The 19,625-nt window shown below is 37.2% G+C and overlaps 1 pseudogene; it reads right to left on the bottom strand.

Moving 5' to 3' along the window:
- Positions 1 to 801: 801 nt before the first annotated feature.
- Positions 802 to 18,685, bottom strand: LOC114385902 (annotated as a pseudogene).
- Positions 18,686 to 19,625: the final 940 nt, after the last annotated feature.

The raw sequence follows: 19,625 nt of genomic DNA, 5'->3' as shown, positions 1-19,625 counted from the left end.
AAATTACAATGGTTTACCTCACAAATGTTAGTACTTGCTAGAATAGATAGTATAAATATTATTTGTAACTAACAAAAGGATTAAATGACAATAGATTTCCTTTCAATTTGTTTATTTTAAACAATGAAAATCCCTTGAGATAATGTGTCTATTATTCACGTAATAAGCAAAGAGTACTGCAATATTTTTTGTTTCTTTTCTGAAGCAAAACATTGAAAATTGACTTTCTATTGAAAAATTTACCATGCCGGACAATATACTCTTGGAAATTTTAGACTACCCAATTTTGGCAAGAAAATGAACTATAAAACGAAACTGATGACTTCAACATATATATTTCCAAAATAACCACCTAGTAAATAGAAATTTCTATGTTGTATACAACAACCATACAACATGTGTTGAGGTTTCAGTTTTCATTTCCAGAACAGCATATATCTGCACAACAGTTGAGGTAGTTGAAGCATCCTAAGCCAACACAAAGTTAAGTAAATGCAATTGCACATTGGTTGTTTATCTGGGTACAGACCTGGATGCAGCACATGCAACAGAAGTTATTGCAGCAGGTGCCACAACAATTTATGGAAGCCTTAACAAAGATTTCAACCCCATCAGGCCCTTTTGTTTCTTCAGATCCCGGTTGAATGTTTTCTGTAGTTGCAGTTAAGTTGCCAAATCCTATACCTAAGGGAGGGAGCAAAATAATTCTCTGCCCTTGTTCTTTTGCTCCACTTTGAGGATGGCTTTTTTTTACACCTTTTTGCCATGATTTAGAAGAAAGGAAGTGAGATTTTATCCATTTAAAAGAACTATGTAAAACCACAATAGCAAATTGAATTATGACTTATGAGTATTCAATTAAAACAGGCAAAGCAACAGACTATACTTTAGTTTTTTCTATGTCATGTTACCATACATCTAATACAGAAAGGGATACATTTCAAAGTATGAAATGACAAAAAATAGGTTTACATAAAATGACATCTATTTTATTAGGAAAAAGAACCTCAAAACTTTTGATACATACTTCTTTCGTTCCATCTGATTCCTTGACTTTCTTTCGATCATTCTCAAGAATTGTTGTTCGCGTTTACTCGGAAATAAAGCCATTTTGTAAGCTTAGTTTTGCAACCTGCCAATTTAAATGATGTGGCACAGGAAAAAAATTCTTAGAGAAAAGAATTGGCCGAATATTGAATAGAGGAACCATTACAACTCAGATGAAAATTCAACTCATGCACTTGAGTACATGGAGTGGTAGCACAGAAAACTAATAACAAACCTTTTGTTCTAATTTTTCATCTTTTGAGAGCCATGCTTGAGCAGTAAGATACTCTATTTGATCTCTTGCACAAATCTGTGGAAAGAAAAGGTAGTGCGGAAGAATATCAATTAACAATAAAGGAAAGGAAACAAAATAACAAACATTGTGCATATTTAGAAAAATAAAGACGAAGCAAACCAGTACTTTTGGTACATGCACACTTTAGAAAATAAAGAAGGCATGGTTCTTTTATGTACCCTCAGAAAATCATAGGGATGATATGAAAAAAAAGGGAATTATGATTAGTTTGTCTAGCTCCCAATTCAATAGATCTTCTTAAAATGGTAAAATATAAATCATATATTACTCTGCTTCATGAATTAACAGATCCTTCAAAGTTCAAAAAGGATGGCAGAGTACCAAAAAAATTCCTAGCACTCAAACAAAATGTGGAACATCCTCTCCAGAAATTTTAGATATAATTTAAGAAGAAGAAAAAAAAGACAAACAAACTTGAATTGTAAAAAGGCAAGGTGGTGCGAATATTACCCTTTGTACAGGTATGTCCTTAGCGTCTTGAATCTTCATATCTATCACAAAATTACTGAAAACAGGCAAGACACCTTTAATTTCAAAATCTTTGGAAAAACTTCCCTTGTATCTTCCAGATAAAAGCAATGGACCATCAGAGGAAAGATCTGGAATGTGAGAGGGGCACACCTATCACAAAATATTGCAAATAATGCCATTAGAGTGAACCTCAAGTTCAAAGGAAGAGTTAGATAAAAAAAATGCAGCATATAATAGCACGCATGTTACAGAAACTTAATTGTTGTAGTTGACACATGACATGTGAATCCCATCATGGCATCATTTATTAGTCTTCACTCTTTAATATTTATCTAAAGAAGATATAAACATGGAAAAAAACATGAAGAAAAAGTATCCTTAAATGGCGCAACACCCAAGGAATCAAGTAACCAGACCTTGTTAGTTAATTGATTAGCCTGGTATAAATAGAGGCAGAGAGTGTAATGGAGTATGAAGTTGGTCCAGTTAGTTCTGGGTGGGAGAGTCTAGGTTCTTGAAATACTGGGGAAGACACCATTTTATCATTCTGGACCCTAGATATCCATTGATCCAGAGTTGGAGATTACTCAATAAACTTATAATGTGATTTCTTTCTGTTCCTTATTTTCTAGTTCAGTTCTATCAGACAAGGTAGAAAAACTGAAGCAAATGAATAAAAGTCACGAAAGCATTTAGTGAAAAGGGAAAAAGCAAAACATGGGTGGCATTTTTTATCTCCCTTCTATCTAGCGAAGTACCAGTAAAACGTTTACCTCAACCTCATCCACATCATTGAATATACCCATTGTAATATTTGCAAGAACAAGGGATGAAGCTTTCTCAAACAATTTCAGCATCTGAGGCTCAATCAAATCTGGCAATAAATAATTCAAATAGGTCATAAAGCCACTAAAATAACTTGTCTTGTCGAACACCAAAAGTAATTTTGAAAAGGTTGACAAAAATTGCTCACTCACAGCCCACCTACTGGTAGGTAGCCAAATAGCAATTTTACTCTACTTCTGTTCTACATATTGATGCATCTCTTGCAATTAAACAAGAAGAAGAGTGCCTTTCTATAAACATTGTGAAACTTATATGCAAAACCACTGTAGGCCCTCTTATTTTTATGACTAGTTAACCCAATCAGGTGCTACAAATGGAATGCATAAAATATGCAATCAGCCTTTAGATAATTTGTTAGGTATATGTTAATTGACATGGTTCGAAGATCAAAATTTTACTAGAATCCAACATTGTCACTTGGCTCATAACAAAAAAAAAATGATAAACAATGATAATGATATTTACTTTTTTAAGTTAAAATTCATAACTTGCCTACGTCCAATGCTGCAAAATGTTGGCCCCGACCAATCATAGAAAGCATCCGCAAGAAATGGTGATTACAGAATGAACCTGGGATTGAATGAGGTTTTACAATTAACATTAGGAAATAAACTAATAACAAAATTTCACAATTAATGAAAAAGCATAAGAATCTTTAACTTTTAATCGGAAAAGAATGTAATAATGTTAAAATTCCAATCCAAGCTTGAAATACTAGAAAGAAGAAATCATACCTATGCCAAAAGTATAAATTCAGGGGGATATTGACTCTCCATTGGTCATATGATTCTTTATCATATCACATATTTGTCTCTCATCTTCAACAATTCCATCTTTAACTAGGAAAATAATTGGAACTGAACTTTGAGCATCAGATAACATCCTTATTGCCTGAAAGAAAAGACAGTAAAAATATACAAATATACAATACAACTCCATCCAATGGCAGTGAACAGAAAAAAAAAACTATGATGACTCTAATATGCATAAAGTCTGAAGAAGTTTTGGCGCAAAATTCTGTTGAGAAGGATGGACACGTGTCAGACGATCCACATCACATGGGAGTTAGGAAAAGCACACAGTTGAGGAGAGAGAACATATTGCTAAAGGACTTCACACATTTTCGCACATTAGGGGTATGATGAAGGTAATCTTCTCTCCGAAGCCTCTTCCTCTCTAAAATTTTGATTCTATTTTCCTCCTTCCTCTGAGATATTTTTCTGATCTGTCTGAACTTCAAGTGATCATCGTGAGTTGTACTGCCATTATTCCGTGAAGATTGTTCGTGCCTTCTTTTGTTATTTGTCTAATTCTTTTCCTTAACAGATTCTGCTCTAGTGTTTCTAAACATTATTAATTCAGTTTGATAATCGGAAAACTAAATTGTTATGTTTGATAATAAATCTCTTGGATTGAGTGATGAGGTTTTCCTTAATTGTTTCATTAGTGGTTTAAATCCTGATATACGTAGAGATGTTGTTGCTATGAATCCTCCTAATTTACTTTGTGCAGTAGCCTTAGCTAAGCTTTTTGAAGAAAAATACAATCCAGTCCCTAAATACACTTGTAGCTCTTATATACAAAAATACTCTTAGATCTCCACTACTCCTGTTTCTATTAGTTCCCAACCAAAAATTCAAAATAAAAATAGTTTACCCGAACTTTTACCTACTCCTCAGGGACCTCCTTTGAAATCCTTTAATGTTAATAAGATTAGTCCCGCAGAAATGCAGTTGAGAAGGCAGAAAGGCCTTTGTTATTTTTGTGATGAGAAGTTTTCTTTCAGTCATAAATGTCCTAATAGGAAATTTTTGTTTCTACAGTTGGAAGAAGAGGATGTTGAGGATTCTTCTAGCTTGATTGCACCTTCGGATGTTCAGGAAGTTGAAACTATAGAACCTGATGATCATCACTTGTCTCTAAATGCTTTGAAGGGCGGTGTAGGAGTTAGTACTATCAGATTAATGGCCTATATTGATAAACTTCCTGTGACTGTGCTAATTGATGGAGGAAGTTCAGACAATTTCTTACAGCCTAGAGTGGCTAAGTTTCTAAAATTACTAGTTGAACCAACTACTCAATTTAGAGTAATGGTTGGTAATGGTAATTATATGACTGCAGAAGGATTAGTTAAACAACTTAAGGTTCAAGCTTAGGGTAATGTTTTTCACTTGCTAGTGTTTTTGCTTCCTATATCTGGTGTAGATCTCATCTTGGGAGCAAGCTGGTAGAAAACAATTGGACCCCATATTGCAGATTATGATGCATTGCAATTGAAATTTCTAATGAATGGAAAATTCACTATTCTACAAGGAGGTCATAATTTGATGCCTGAGCAGGCTCAATTACACCATATCAGGAGGATGATAACTACTAACTCTATTGTTGCGGTTTATAGCATGCAGTTGCTGGAGGAGAATGTCTCACCTAAGTCCTTCTTGGACCTGCCTACAAGCATGAAGCTTGAGTTAGTTCTATTGCTGCATAATTATAGTGTTGTCTTTGCCACACCTATCAGTCTACCTCCTTAGCGATCTCATGATCACTCAATTCCCTTGTTGGAAGGGTCACAACCTATCAAGGTTAAACCTTACAGGTATCCACATAGTCAAAAGGAAGAAATTGAGAAACTAGTCTCTGGTATGTTGGATGAAGGAATTATACAGCCTAGCAAAAGTCTCTTTTCTTCTCCAATTATTTTGGTAAAGAAAAAGGATGGCTCTTGGAGGGTTTTTACTGACTATAGAGCTTTGAATGCTATCACAATTAAGGATTCTTTTCCTATACCTATGGTGGAAGAGCTCGTTGATGAACTGTTTGGAGCAACATTTTTCTCTAAACTAGATCTCAGGTCTAGTTATCACCAAATATTGTTGAATATGGAGAATAGACATAAAACTGCATTTAGGACTCATCATGGCCACTATTAGTGGTTGGTTATGCCTTTTGGCTTGACCAATGCACCTGCAACCTTTCAGAGTCTCATGAATGATATTTTTGTTGGATTGTTAAGGAAATTTGTCGTAGTATTTTTTGATGACATATTGGTTTATAGTGCTAATTGGAAAGATCATTTGTACCATTTGGAGGTTGTTTTAAATATTCTGCTAAAGCATAAGCTATTTGCAAGATTATCTAAGTGTTGTTTTGGGGTTCAACAAATTGATTATTTGGGACATACCTCATCAGGATCAAGCATAGCTATGGATGCAAACAAATTAAAGGCAGTTCAGAATTGGCTAAAGCCTATGAATCTAAAGCAATTAAGGGGCTTCCTAGGACTTACAGGTTATTATAGAAGATTTGTTAAGTCCTATGCTACCATTGTAGCACCTCTGGATCTATTGAAGAAGGACTCTTTCAAATGGGTTCTAGCTACTGCTCAGGCTTTCCAACAACTTAAGATAGCCATGACTTTTGCACCTGTCTTGGCTATTCCTAACTTCAATGAACTTTTTGTATTAGAAACTGATGCTTCAAGGAGGGGATCGAGTTGGTGTTGTGTTAAGCCAAAACAAGCATCCTATTGCTTATTACTCAAAAACGTTGTCTGGTAGAATGCAGAAACAATCTGCATATACTCAGGAATTCTATGCTATTACTGAAGCTTTAGCTAAATTCAGACATTATCTTCTTGGTCATAAGTTTATCATTAAGACTGATCAGAAAAGTTTAGAAGAGTTAATGGAGCAGAAGTTGCAGACCCCCTGAGCAACAATAATGGCTTCCTAAGTTCTTAGGATATGACTTTACTATTCAGTACAAGCCTGGGAAAGAGAACATGTTGGTAGATGCATTGGCTAGGAGTTTTATGATGGCCATTTCCAGCCCAATTCATTCATGGATAAATCAAGTAATTGATAAGACTCAAATTGATCCTCAATTGGTGAAAATCTATCAAAGTTTCCTACAAGGCAAACCTTCTTTTAATGATTACAGCATTCAAAATGGATTATTGATGTTCAAGGATAAAATTGTATTACCTAGTGATTCTGCACTATTGAATTAGATCATGAAAAAGTTTCATAGTACTAAAATTGGTGGGCATGCAAGGGTCAATAAAACAATAGCAATATTAGGGCTCAATTTTATTGGAGTGGAATGAGGAATGATATTAGTAAGTTTGTCAAGGAATGTTCCATTTGTCAACATGCCAAAGATGATAATGTGTTGCTTGTTGGTTTATTACAGCCTCTTCCAATTCCTCAACAAATTTGGGTGGATATTGCAATGGATTTCATTGTTCAGCTATCAACTTCTCAGGGGTTTTCCACTATCCTTGTGGTTATGGATAGACTTTCAAAATTTGGTTATTTCATCCCTTTAAAAGCTAATTACAATGCTAAAGTGGTTGCTGAGGTTTTTATTAACAACATTGTGAAGATTCATGGATTTCGAAAGTCCATAGTATCAGATAGAGAGTTTTCATCAGTTCATTTTGGCAACAACTATTTAAATATGAAGGTACAATACTGTCCATGAGCTCTTCTTACCATCCACTATCTGATGGACAGACTGAGAATCTTAATAAGACATTAGAGATGTATTTGAGGTGTTTTGTATTTGAACATCCAAAAAAATTGGGTTTCAATGCTTCCTTGGGCTCAATTTAGGTACAACATTTCTTTTCATCCAAGAGATCCCAATCAACTTAAGGAGTCCTTGTAGCAAAGAAACCAACTTTTTTCCAAGCTTAAAGCAAATTTATGGAAGGCATAACAGTATATGAAGATGCAAACGGATAAAAAAAGGAGAGATTTGCAATTCAAAGAAGGTGATTTGGTTCTTGTGAAGCTTCAACCATATCGACAACATTCTATTACTTTAAGGAAACATTAGAAACTAGGAATACGTTTTTTTGGTCCTTTTCCAATGCTAGAGAAGATTCGAAATGTTGCATACAAGCTTAAACTTCCAGAATCGGCAATTATTCATCCTGTTTTTCATGTTGCTCTGCTTAAACCATTCCATGGCATGGTTTCTCAACCTTATGTTCCCTTGTCCCTTAATTCCAGTGATATGGGTCCAGTCCTCAATCCTTTGAAGTTGTTGGACGTGCGTGTTGTTAGGAGATTGGAGAAGGAAATCTCACAAGTATTGATTCAATGGGAAGCTACTAAGCTAAAGATGCTACTTGGGAAGATTTGCAAGACATCATGAATTATTATTCTTAGTTTAACCTTGAGGACAAGGTTGTTTTCGTTGAGAAGGGTAATGTAATGTAACATGCATAAATTCTGAAGAAGTTTTGGCATGAAATTCTGTTCAGAAGGATGGACACGTGTTAGACGATCCACATCACATGGGAGTCAGCAAAAACACACGGTTGAAGAGAGAGAACATATTGTTGAAGGACTTCACACATTTTCTCACATTAGGGGTATGATGAAGGTAATCTTCTCTCTAAAGCTTTTTCCTCTCTGAAATTCTCTGAGATTCTGATTCTATTTCCCTCCTTCCTCGGAGATACTTTTCTAATCTGTCTAAACTTCAGGTGATCATCGTAAGTTGTACTGCCATTATTCCATGAAGATTGTTCGTGCCTTGCTTTTGTTATTTGTCCAATTCTTTTCCTTAACAAATTTTTCTCTAGTGTTTCTGAACATTATTAATTTCGTTTGATAATCGGAAAACTATATTGTTATGTTTCAATAGCCATCATCAATCATAAAAGATAGTCTGAGGGTACGCAAATAAGATTAAAAAAAACAATTTGGTTCTACATGCATCAAGTTGAGCATATATTGATTCGTTTGTTTGGTAGACAATACATTACACTTTGGTTTGGTAATTTTTTTTATGAACGATAAAGATTAGAACCAAAACATTTATTTGTTACTAACAAGACACTAATGAAAAATTGAAAAATAATGTCAAAATAAATATAAAATTTGCCTTCAAGGAAAAAGAAATTTTGTATGAATATTAAGTTACCATGTTTAAGGGATACAAAATATTTGTATCACCCCCTTCAATAAAATTCATGTTAATCCACTCGATCGCCCTTTCAACAGCATCCTTTGAAACCAATTTCATTGATTTTGAAAATTGATATATCTCTCCATTAAATGCTATAATACTAAATGAATCATCAAGATCGAGCTTAGCGAGAGCAACTGATAGTGCATTCTTTGTATCATCCATTAGCTTTCCCCGCATGCTTCCACTTATGTCGATCACAAACAAAACGTCCTTTCTGAATATCTAAACATTGTAGGACTAGCAATGTGAACAAAAAGAAAATTAAAAAATTATATGTAAAATGCACAGATGCAAAATCTTTCAGATATTGTATCAACCTTCCTACCCTTTAGATTTTCAGGAGAAAGGTACAAGCAGAACATCTCTCGTTGATCAAAATCATCCACCAATGGAGATTCCAAAAGAACACCACTACTTATATGACTTGAAGAATCCTGAATTTACACAACATGCCTAAGTGAAGCTTTCAAAAACTGAAGCTACAAATAAGAATGACATTAAAAGTGGCATTGATTCTTACAGGCACAACATATGTAAAGCTAAAATTGGTTTTTGACCATGAGAGAACATCTGATTCATACGAGAAACCCATACTCCCAGCATTATGCCTCACTTTCTGTTCAGCTAGGGAATAGAATCACATGACATGGCTAATTGGTTGTACATAAAATATCACCTTGAGGACAAGGTGGTTGTACATGACATGGGAGGACTGGGATAAGTTACAGGAGGACTATCACCTTGAGGACAAGGTGATTTTGCAAGGGCCATCGGATGATAGCATAGTAGTTACAGAGGTGCAATTAGCAGAAAGTGGTGCAAAACAAGTAGAGCAAGAGGTACAAATAGCAAGCAGCACCAATAGGAAGATTTTGAAGCCTGCTTACCTCAAAGATTATGTCTAAAGATCTGGAATCCTGAGGAATGATGTTGTGTGATTGTTGTTGGAGGCTAGGGAGACAAGAATAATGATCCTGATATTCCAATTGCACAAAATGACAAATTCTGTTATGTAGAATATTAGTATAAATACACTACTATGTAATAAACAACATCATGAATGAAATTAAGCTTTCACCTTATTTCTTTCTTCTTTGGAGGCATTGGTCCTCGAAACCAGACTACCCCATGTGCATTCCTATCACTTTGGTGTTCTCGTTGCCCTCGTCCATGGCTGATTCTTCCAAAATTCCCACCTCCCTTGAAGATGCTATCCTCAAACTCACTGCTCATCAGTTATCTCTTGGTGAGACTTTGCAGATAGTCACCCTCCAGCTCGATGAAATCCTTCATTGTCTTTTACTTGCAATCGCCAATTCTGCACCTGCTTTCACCCCCTCAGCTTCGTCGCCTACACCTGCAATTACACACAGAATCAAATTAAATGCCCCTTGTTTTGATGGGACTGACCCCTTGGGGTGGATCTTTAAGATCACCCAATTCTTTGAGTACCATGGCACTCCAGAAGCCGAGAGACTTATCGTTGCATCATTCTATATGGACAGTCGAGCTCTGGCTTGGTTCCAATGGATGTCTGGCAACGGCCAGTTCACCTCGTGGTCGATGTTCCTCTAGGCGTTGCAGACTCGCTTTGCACCCTTTCAGTATGAGGATCCTACAGGGTCCCTGTTCAAACTAACCCAACGCAGTACGATGGTGCAGTACCTCTCTGATTTTGAGGACCTCGCGAACCGCATTATTGGCCTCCCTCTGCCCTTCTTGCTCAGTTGCTTCATGTCGGGCTTAACTCCCAACATCCGCCACGAGGTCCAGGCACATCAGCCACTGACCCTCGTCCAAGCGACAGGCCTCGCCCAACTCCAGGAGGAGAAGCTCCTCGATGTCCGCCACCCTCCCCGCAACCGTCCCTCTCAACCACCACCACCCTTGCACACAATTTCACCCTCTCCTATTTGTTTTGTTCCCACCCCACCCCTGTTACCACCACCTAGTCACACATTTTTCCCCACCATGAAATGCCTATCCCCCGAGGAAATTGGCTCACGCCGAGAGCACGGGCTGTGTTTTAATTGCGATGAGAAATACCACAGAGGGCATCGTTGCTTTTCTAGGGTATTTCTTCTCATCTCAGAGGATGATGAACCCCTTCTTGCTATTATAAACACGTGTGACCCAAAACCCAACCCAGAACCCCTCAATCCAGTTGACCCGTACCCGGCCCAAATAAGCTTCAACTCACTGGCAGGCCATGTCGCTCCAAAGATTCTCTGATTTATGGGCCTCATCGGCGATCGCCAGATTGTCCTGCTAGTGGATGGTGGAAGCACCCACAATTTCATTCAACTTCAATTGGTCTCTCAATTGGGTTTGCCCACTCGCACCACTAATCCCTTACAAGTCATGGTCGACAATGGTAAGCAATTGGAGTGTAATTGCCTATTTGAGGCTGTGACGATGGTCATCCAAGCTACACCGTTCACCGTTGACCTGCATGTCTTACCCATCGCATGCGCCAATGTCGTCCTTGGAGTCCAATGGATGAAGTCTCTCAGCCTCGTACTCACTGACTACAACACTTTATGCATGAAGTTTTTCCATGAGGGGAGCTTTGTGGAACATAAAGGAGACACAGAGTCCACCTGGAATTCACTCTCGTCCTCGAAATTTCATCACCTATGCCGCAAACACCCCAATAGCTTGTACCTCCATGTGATAGTGCTTTATGAGGCTTCCTTTACAAAAGCTAGCTCTAGCTCCGATACTTCTCCTCTCGTCCAAGCTCTACTTGATAAATTCCAGTCCCTGTTCCAACCTCCACACGCTCTGCCCCCACCACGAGACACAGACCACCGCATTCACCTCCTACCCCAAGCCACTTCGGTGAATGTGCACCCCTATCGTTACCCCCACTATCAGAAGCAGGAGATTGAAAACCAGGTCGAGTCTATGCTTCAGAAGGGCCTCATACGACCCAACACCAGCCCCTTTTTTGTCTCTGGTATTACTTGTCAAGAAACAGGATGGATCGTGGCGGTTTTGTATGGACTATCAAGCCTTGAATGCACTTACCATCAAGGACCGATTTCCCATACCCACCGTCGATGAGCTTTTGGATGAATTGGGGGGAGCTTGTTGCTTCTCAAAGTTGGACTTGCTACAGGGTTATCACCAAATACGTATGTACTCCAGTGACATCTCGAAAACAGCTTTCCGCACTCACCATGGTTATTACAAGTTTCACGTAATGCCATTTGGTCTGTGTAATGCACCCTCCTCCTTCCAAGCCACCATGAACGCTTTATTCTGACCCTACCTCCGGCGCTTCATCATTGTCTTCTTTGACGACATCTTAGTCTACAGTGGCTTGTTGGCAGAGCATCTCACCCACTTAGAAGTCGCGTTTCAGGTATTACTTACTCATCAGTTTGTTCTCAAACTCTCTAAGTGTTTTTTTGCGCAATCTCAGGTTGAATACCTTAGACATGTCGTCTCGTACGAAGGGGTGCAACCAGTTGCTTCTAAGTTGGAAGCCATACTCCACTGGCTAATTTCACAATCGACCAAACCCGTCCGCAGCTTCTTGGGACTTGTAGGATTCTATCGGTGCTTCATCAAAGGCTATGCCACTATTGCAGCATCTTTAGTGAAACTCACCATGCTCGATCGCTTCCAATGGACGGACCAAGCTCAAGTAGCCTTTGAGCATTTGAAACATGCTTTGTCCTCTGCACCAGTGTTAGCTCTGCCGGACTTTGAGCTCTCGTTCAGTGTGGAAATATATGCCTCCGGCACGTGGGTATGGGAGTCGTTCTTTCACAGCAAGGCCATCCCATAGCCTTTTTCAGCAAGCCCTTCATACCAAGACTCCTCAGCGCGTCCACCTATGTGCGTGAGTTGTTTGCGATAACCACGACGGTCAAGAAGTGGTGCCAATATTTGTTTGGCCACCGTTTTATCATCATCATTGACCACCGGAGCCTCAAGGAGTTGCTCACTCAGGTGATACAGACCCCGGAGAAACACACTTACTTGGCAAGATTAATAGGCTACGACTATCAAATAGTTCATCACTCCGGTGCTCATTGTTCGGTGTGCCGGCAAGTGTACCAATTCACACAAGTAGTATATTAAAACGGTAAGATCGAGTATCGTATCCACAAGGAATTTGTTTCACTAAAAAATTATACATTCAGTGTGCAAACATTTGTATACACTAAAAGCGAGATAAAAATAACGTTGAATTTCTATACTAAAATCTAGTTGAATTTAAACTAAATATCTAGAGTTTGAGAAGTAAAAATAGTCAAGTAAAAAGCGTCAGGTCGTTCTACTGAATTTTCCTTGATGTTTATTATGTATTTTTCTCTATTTAATGTTATCCTAGTATTCTTGTGCTGAGTGTTAACTCGTTGGCAAGTGTACCAAGTTGTCACAAGTAGTAAAGTACTCGGAAGTTCGAGTGTCAAATCCACATGAACTTTGTTTGTACTTAGATTAATGCAAATCCAATTTAAAAGTAATAGATAAATAATTTAAAATGAAGATAAGAAAATATAGGAGATAAGATAAAGATTTAAAAGAAAGGATAAAAGATTTAAAGATAAAAATAGAAAATAGAGAAGATAAAATATTTAAATTAAGATATGATAAAGATAAAAGAAAATAGAAGATAAAAGATAAGAAAAGTAAAAGATAAAAATAGAATATAAAAATAAAATAAAATCAGAATATGATAAGGTTGGGACCTGGCCTGCCTTGTTTGCCTAGGATGTATGAGTTTATGATTTTTCTTCATCAATTTAGGTGACTCTGTTCTACCCACATCTGTTCAATTACTTGCCCCTGATTCCTCACGATGACAAGCCTATATTATTTATCTATCTTCCAAATTCCTTTGGAAAGACTCAACAAATAAATTGCATGAAGTATGAATTCTAGATGTTTGCAAGAATGCATGGGCATAAAATTATCATTCTATTCCTAGCAATGATTTTCTTATGAAATTCTTTCTTTTTGTTCTATTAGAAGTTACCCTCTTCCGAGCGTCTAACCCCTAAAACCAATGCATGCATACCTTCTATAACTCTTATTTAGAAGTTACCCTCACCCGAGCATCTAACCCCTAACAGAATATAAAGATGAATAATGCAAGATAAAAGCAGAAAAGATAATAGAATAGAAAACACCTTTGCATTGATAAATAGTGAGTACATCATACATCGCTTGTCTTTTAGGTCTGCAAGGCCCTAACTAGGGGTTTAGCCACTCATGGCCATTGAGGACTTTATAATGGATGGAGTATAAGAACTGATGGGATAAGAGAAGTGAAAGAAAGAAAAGGAGTAAATGAAACCCCTAGGAGAAGGGGGTTCTGTTGTGTCTCCCTCCTCCTTGGCTTGACTCTCTTTTTATAATTATTGGAGTGGACTTGGGCCTGATGCTAGAAATCTTCCTTCTTCGATATTTTTTATATCTTTTGGATTTGTTTTGCTTTTAATCATATCTTCCTGAGATTTCCTAATATTTTGGATATTTTCTTGATCTTTTTCTCATTTAATCTCTCCTTTTCATATCTACAAGCCATAAATAAGAAAAATATCAAATCTTAATATTTAAGCCAAAGATAACTACTAAATAAATATTTTTAAAGATATTTTCAATATATTTTTACTATCAAAATAACTCATATTTAGCAGTTATCACTGAGAAATTACCCAAACCAAGATCCCTCTAGTGAATGAGCCTAACTCTCTTTAAACCTCGTCCTTGATCCCTCAACAAACTCAGCCTAAAAGAGTTGCATTAAGTCTACAGCATAAGATGGACTAGATCACTACACTCCATTCCTAGACATACAGTTTTATAGCTTGCTCTACCAAGTTCTAAGGCTTTAGAGCACTTTCCAACGCTAAAAATCCTAACTATACATACAAATGGGTGATCAAGTCATAAGCATGTAAAAATAAGCATAGATAGAAACAATGAACACATAAGAACAACATTAAATAGATAGTGAAAGAATATTACATCAAGGGTTCAGCAGAACTTCCCAACCAAAAGGCTTAGCCATCCATTATAAAAAAATGTGCTCTCAGTGCAAGGAAGAACAAAGTTTAGTGAAATAAAATGACAAAGAAGGGTTGAGGATGTCTCCTCTAACCTCTAAAACCCTAATCTCACTCCTCTAACCTAAGCTTTCTTAGCAGCTTGATTTCTATCGCTTCAGCTTCTCCCTAGACTCTGTTTTTTGACTCCTCTTTTAGTTTCTGCCAACTTCAGTATTTTAAAGGCTACTTGGACATTTTAGCTTCTGAAGGCTTGCTTAGTGAGACTAGCTCGCTAAGCAAGAGTAAGTGAATTTTGGCTTAGCGGCTGGGCACGCTAAGTGCAAGAAGAGACAACTAACTCGTTGGGCAAGCTGGCGACACGCTAGGCGAGCATATCTTTGACTGATCCTCTTCTAGGGTTTCCCAACACGCTTAGCGAATGTCACTCACTAAGCGGATCTTCCTCGCTTAGAGAGACACCAGCTACTTGAACCTTCTCTTCTTTTAGCCTGAAATTGAAGTGGTTTCAACATTAATTCACAAAAATGAGAGTATCTACTATATAAAATCACACTAAACATGAAAATATGTACAATTCCTACAAAAAGAACAATAAATTGGGGGTAAAGCGCCATTTTTGTGCAAATATTCAATACAAAACTTAGTCGTGAATAACGACTAACACTCATAATAAGCTGCAGATGCTTTGTCACGCATGCCAGAGCAGGAGTCGTTTTCACTAATGACCCTTTCTGTGTCGTGCCTCATCTTTATGGAGGAACACCACCGATAATTAGAAGCTTGTGTTGCTTATGTAGAGCACTGCAATGCTATTTTACAATCACCGGCAGCACACCCCGAATTCATAATTGTCAACAATCTCATTCTTCACCAGAAGCGCATTTGGCTACCACGGGATTTCCAGATGATCCCCACCTTGCTCACCGAGTTTCACTTGACTCCGACAGGGGGTCACATGGGCATAGCCAAGACCCTTGCCCAGATATCAGAGAACTTTAGTTGGCCAGGTCTCCATAATGATGTGAGAAAATTCATTGCCCAATGCGTTGATTGTCAACACACCAAGTATAAAACTAAGAAAAGTGTCGGGTTGTTGTGCCCGTTGCCAGTGCCGCATCGGCCATGGGAAGAACTTTCCCTGGATTTTATCATGGGCCTTCCCCTCTATCATGGCAACTCAGTCATTCTTGTTGTCGTGGACCGATTTTCTAAGGGCATCCCTTTGGGAATGTTACCTGCAGATCATACGGCTCATACAATAGCTTCTTTGTTCATGGAGATTGTCGGCAACTTCTGGCGAGAGTTATTCCAGTTTAGTGGGACACAGTTACGGGTAAGTTCTGCTTATCACCCTCAAAGTGATGGTCAAACGGAAGTTATGAACAGAATTATTGAGCAATACCTTCGGGCTTTTGTGCACCGCAAACCGCAAACATGGGGCAAACTTCTTCTCTGGGTTGAATGGTCCCATAATACTTCTTGGAATGTGGCAACAGGGACTACCCCATACGATATTACTTTCGAGCTCAAACCGTTTAATTTCCTAGATTATATCACGAGGTCATCGAAATTAGATGCGGTGGAGGAGATGCTCAAGGATAGGGATGAAACTTTCCAAATCATTCAGAAGAAGCTCCTCAAGGCTCAAACCACGATGAAGCACTTTGCAGATGCCAAAAGAAAATAGGTGACGTACCAGCCCGGAGACTGGGTCTTGCTTAAACTTTGACCTTACCGACAAATGTCGGCCAAAGCTTCCTCGGAGGTGCAGGGTAAATCAGCCAAATGATTCTTTGGTCTCTTCAAGGTGATTGAATGCATAGGACCTATTGCCTATCATCGACAACTGCAAGAGGATGCTCATATACATCCAGTTTTTCATTGCTCAATCCTGAAGCCATTCAAAGGGACACCTAAGCTTGATGTTGCTGCCTAATTGCCTGGTCATTTTTTCTAGGATTAGCCCATTATCTCTCCCTTGGCTATCCTGGATTATCGCAGGTCAGCAACAACAGAACCATCGCAAGTTTTGGTGCAATGGCACGAGTTGCCCCCTGATAACACGTCATGGAAGGACTAGGATAAGTTACAGGAGGACTATCACCTTGAGGACAAGGTGATTTTGCAAGGGCCACCGGATGATAGCATAGCAGTTACAAAGGTGCAATTAGCAGAAAGTGGTGCAAAACAAGCAGAGATGAGGTACAAATAGCAAGCATCACCAAGAGGAAGATTTCGAAGCCTGCTTACATCAAAGATTATGTCTGAAGATCTGGAATCCTGAGGAATGATGCTGTGTGATTGTTGTTGGAGGCTAGGGAGACAAGAATAACCATCCTGATATTGCAATTGCACAAAATGAAAAATTCTATTATGTAGAATATCAGTATAAATACACTACCATGTAATAAATAGCATCATGAATGAAATTAAGCTTTCACCTTCTTTCTTTCTTCTTTGGAGGCACTGGTCCTCGAAACTAGACTACCCCTTGTGCATTCCTATCACTAGACTGCTTATCCAAGTTCTGCAACTACAAAACATGGTGGTAAGTGTTTGTATACTTGATTTTAGGTAATAATTGATTTTGCAAAATTTATATATTTTGATTAAAATTAAGTTTGAAAAAAAGTGATATATGCTTGGAGTCTTTTATTTGCATATATAGCCTTCCCTTGGCCATGGTCACCAATAACGGTAGACAAATTGATGTTAGTTCATTGACATTAGTTAATTAAAGGTAAAAGTAATGTAAAAAAAAAAAGAATATCATATGTAATTTGAAAAAATAACATAAGATGCGAGTGTAATTTACTCTATTTTAATAACAAGTTCAAATCAAAATTAGTATAAAATTCTCAACTGCATGCAAATTTTGTTTCCTTTAAGTCAAAACGAGGTTTTAGGGGCACAATCACATTTGGTTGAAAACAAGTATACACAATTTATTTTTTCAGTTTAATTTTGATGAAATGTAAATGTATGTAAATATTTTTACACTGTTATTAATTAATTAGTAATCACTTTTGAGATATATCTTAAAGTTTATTTTCTATGCACCGTAAAATTTTCACATTGTCCTCCGATAAAAAAATTATTATAAATTACAAGTTTGGATTGGAAGCTAGTATAATATGCCCTTACATTGTTAATACATAAACTGTTTTTTTTTTTAATAATTATTATAACATTTAACAACTGTCTTATAGAAATTCTATGATACTTATTCTAAAAATGTAAAAATTTTGGTATTGTTACTAAGAAACTCTTTAGTCCCTCTTGGTGTGGACAAACTTTTTGAGCTATTGACCAAAAAAATTATTCCAAAATTCTAAGATTTCTAAGTGCCAACCAATTATTTTACTTTAAAAAATGTGACAATTTAGAATTGATTGTGGCTAAAACTTACAAATTTGACCTATCCAGTAAAAACAATAAAGTGCTGATACGAATGAGAATCAAATTATTAATTAATTAATAATAGATTGAAATATGTAATTTATGGTATCGAGTTAACGGTCATATTAGCCATTAATGAATTCATGGTTACGAAGGAGACCTCATAAAAATTTTCAATTTCGAAGGATCAAATACGAAATTCTGATATATATCAAACATAAAAAAATATATTTAAGTATTAATAATAATAATAATAATAATAATTCATTTCAGGATGCACCCGAGGGGGCACGGGCAGGGCGACGAGGCGTCCGGCTGCCGCAGACGCAGTGGAGTCTCCACGAACCAGAGACGTTGACGAACGCGGCGGCATTAACGTAACAATGCGCTTGAAGGTGAACATTTCCAATCATCTGGAGGGGAAGAAATAAGCGCCGGAGGATCGCACTTTCCATGCACGTAGGGCTGGTAGCTGGGAACGTCAGGGTTGTCGACCGCGAATGACGGCGTATAGCATGAGCCTGTCGTTGCCGTAGTATATGCGCTTGGTGAGCCGCAGCCCCTCCTCCACCGGTTTGGAGAATTCTTCTGCCATTGTTGCTAAGAGAGATGAAGAAGGAGGAGGTTGGGATTGGAGAAGGGAGACATGGAAATGATGAGGTTTCCTCTCTCTCTCCCGAGGGATAAAAATAGAAGATGTAGATACGCTCACAACGGTCCACGAGGCACGTCGTCGTTTTCATGATATTATGTACGTATGTGTATTGTGATGTCAGCCACCCCAACTTAGTGAGTCATACAATAACTTGCCGGCCATGTATGGATGCTGCTTGTCCAAAAAAAAGTTTGTATTTGATAAAAATCAAATATTTTTTTTAAAAATAGATCATTTTTCTGGGTGTGAGTTATGCTATTGTGATGTGACTAACTTGAAATTGGATTTGTGTCCTGTCACCGTACGTGTGATGGTTTTTCTCTTGATTTTAATTTTTTTTATTTATATTTTTAGTAAATTTGTGTTTAAGATTAAAATTAAAAAGTAAAATCTACATGAAATATAAATGAATAAAATATTTTGCAGAAACTAAAAATATAAAAAGTACAAACTTCAAATCAAGGACAAAACTACCAAAATTAAAAAAAAAAAGTAAATAGACGCTTTTGTCCCTAATGTGTAATTCGCTGACAAATACACCATGAAAGATGAAAATATAAAATTTAGTCTCTAAAAGTGTAAAAAGTACGACAAATATATCCTGCCGCTAATTTTCGTCTGTCATCGTTAATAAAGTCGTCTACGTGGTACAGAAGGACAAATTTGTCATCAAAATGATGGCTAACGTGGATTGCCAGTATAGGGACATATTTGTCATAATATTTTTTTTACTTTTCATCTTTTCACTCCGCTGACAGATGCATCCATAAAAGATTATTATTAGTTTATAATTTAATGCTCATATTTATTTAGTACTTATATAATATATTTTTTAAATTGCCTTTTAATATATATATATATATATATATATATATATATA

Source organism: Glycine soja, chromosome 15 (genome assembly GCF_004193775.1).
Source record: "Glycine soja cultivar W05 chromosome 15, ASM419377v2, whole genome shotgun sequence".
Classification (NCBI taxonomy): Eukaryota; Viridiplantae; Streptophyta; class Magnoliopsida; order Fabales; family Fabaceae; genus Glycine; species Glycine soja.
This window is presented reverse-complemented; position numbering and strand designations above follow the sequence as displayed.